This window comes from Oratosquilla oratoria, chromosome 1 (genome assembly GCF_046742065.1).
Source record: "Oratosquilla oratoria isolate Oo_2021 chromosome 1, ASM4674206v1, whole genome shotgun sequence".
Taxonomy (NCBI): domain Eukaryota; kingdom Metazoa; phylum Arthropoda; class Malacostraca; order Stomatopoda; family Squillidae; genus Oratosquilla; species Oratosquilla oratoria.
This window is the reverse complement of record NC_134777.1, coordinates 53024737-53027784: the sequence shown is the minus strand read 5'-3', so window position 1 is coordinate 53027784 and position 3048 is coordinate 53024737.

Sequence of the window (3048 nt, the reverse complement as noted above, 5' to 3'; positions counted from 1 at the left end):
TTGCACCCAAGTATCTAAAACTATCCACTTCCTCCAGTCGCTCTCCCTTAATGTTCACATCCAGTCTACTGCCACTTTCACCCCTTGTACATCTCATCACCTTACTTTTACCCACATTTATCTTTAGCTTTCTTCTATCACATACTCTCCCAAACTCTGCCGCCAGCTTCCTCAATCCCTCCTCTGACCCTGCCACAAGCGCAGTGTCGTCCGCAAACAACAGCTGGCTCACCTCCCACTTTTCTCCATTTTTTTTAACCATCTCCAATCCCTGACTCACTACCCTAGCATTCACCTCTCGCACCACCCCATCCATGTATAAGTTGAACAGCCAGGGCGACATAACGCATCCTTGACGAAGTCCCACCTTTACTTCAAACCACTCACTCTCTCCATTTCTAATAATAACACATGCTCTACTACTCTCATAAAAACTCTTGACAGCTCCCAAAAGCTTTCCTCCTATCCCATAAATCTGCATAACCTCCCACAGTGCCTTTCTGTCTACCCTATCATAAGCTTTTTCCAGATCCATAAAAGCCCAAAAAACATCCTTCCCCTTTCCTATAGCTTTCTCACATATCTGTCTTACCACAAAGATCTGATCTACACAGCCTCTACCCGTCCTAAATCCACACTGTTTCTCACCAATTACTCCTTTTGTTCCTCTCCTAATCCTCTCAATTAAGATCCTCCCATAAGCCTTCCCTACTACACTCAACAGGCTAATCCCTCTGAAATTTCTACATTCACACTTGTCCCCTTTTTCCTTGTAAAGAGGAACTATACAGGCACTACTCCAGTCCTCCGGTACTCTACCCTCTCTCCAGCAAACATTAAATAACCTCACCAACCAGTCCACCATCAGTGAACCTCCCTTTTTCAGACATTCTGCATGACATCCATCCAGACCAGGTGCCTTACCTGCTTTCATCATCTTTACAACTGCCTTCACCTCATCCTTCCTTATTTCTCCTCCATTCTCCTCACTCCTCACTCTCATTTTCTTCGCATTTCCCACTGCAGCTATCTTTCCTTCCCTATCTTCATTCACATTCAGCAACTCCCTAAAATATTCTGCCCATCTTCCCCTCACTGCCATCTCTTCCATTATCATCTCTCCATCTGTACCTTTTACCTTTTCTTCCCTACTTGATTCGCCTCCTCTTCCTCTCTTAATTTCTTTCCAAAACATCTTTTTATTACTTTCAAAATTTTCTGCCATACTCCTACCCCATTTCACATCTGCTCTCCTCTTTGCCTCCTTTACCTTTTGCTTTACTTCTCTTTTCTTTTCTTTGTACGTCTCATATGACTCCCCTGTCCTCTTTTGTAACCAATCTGTGAAAGCTCGCTTCTTCTCTTCTACAACATTCTTTGTTTCCTCATCCCACCATTCACTACCCTTTCTTCTATTTCCCCCTGTCCTTCTTGTTCCACACACCATCCTTGCACACTTTAAGACTCCCTCCTTGAACCATCCCCATTCCTCCTCCACACCCATCTCTGCTCTCTCCTGTACTCCCTCCCACTCCTCCTTCAGCTTCTTTTCGTACTCCTTCTCCTTTTGATAATATTCTTAATGCTACGAGCCTCTGAACTTCACAAGGCCGGTGGACCTTTGGTATCCTAGAGAGGTTTGTAATAATATATATCAATATCAATATATATATATATATATATATATATATATATATATATATATATATATATATATATATATATATATATATATTTTTTTTCAACCACAAATAATTTAAACCAATGCGCTATCTCTCTGGATAGCGCATTGGTTTAAGTCACTGTAACTTTGTTACGGGTTAGCTGGGTTCGAATCCTTGGCTGGTCCACGTTTCAATTTCCAACAGATGTCTCCATCGAGCGATTCTTCAGTCTTGACTGCGATGGCATGGAATTAAAAGTGATTTGTGGTCGAAAAGAGATATTAATTGATCACTGGGAACCATTCAGTGTACATGTATATGTATATATATATATATATATATATATATATACATATATACATATATACATATAAATATATATATATATATATATATGTGTGTGTGTGTGTGTGTGTGTGTGTGTGTGTGTGTGTGTGTGTGTGTGTGTGTGTGTGTGTGTGTGTGTGTGTGTGTGTGATTCACCATGGTCTTGAATCACGTGTTGGACTCATGATCAACAGCTATTGCCCTCCCAGAAGAGAGCTCAGAGCTCACATATGACCAATATATGGGAAATGCTGTGACCTTACACGCACACGCACACCCAACTCCCCGCCCACGAGAGTTGGAGTAACACTTTGCAGCGCAGCGATACTGAAATGATTTCAGCCCTGGGCGAGATTCGAACCCGGACCTCCGTAGTGGTAGCCGGTGTCTGTGTGTATATACACCCCGTCCTCAGGGGTGTCACGGGATACAGTGAGCGCAAGTTACATATATGTTGCCCGCAGCTATACCTGGGACAGGAACTGCACTGCCGAGCCATGCCATGCTCCTCGTATGTCACGTCCTTATTACCAAATTTAGATACATAGAATATAAAAATATATACACACATATGTGTACCCATTTCATTCTGTGCGCAAAATTAAACATGTTAAAAGGATATTTTTGTGTTAGCCAGTACATAATATTTAATCTTCCCAAATCTGCCATATCGGATGGTAAAGGAATGAGAGTTCTTGCGCGGGCCGTCGAGGGCTTGACCTTGCCCAATGAAGGGGTCGAGACTTGCGGGTTCGAGTCTTTGTTTAAGGATCAGGGACGAGACCATTAACCTTCTAAAGCAGTGATTCTTGTCCTTTCTCGTCCACCCCTAATCCCTATGCACCCGTTTCCCCATGTACCAGAATGTCATTCCCCATTACGCTGTTGATTTAATCTGTTACGCTTTAAGAGTATGATGACCTGAAGATTATATAGATTGTATAACCTGCAGATCCATAGTTTGTAGAAAGATAAATGTTTCAGCAGCTTGATTCTGAAAACGTGTGATCCTAGTTTCTTAATTCCAATTTGAAACCCTTTGCTGAGAAAGCTTGAT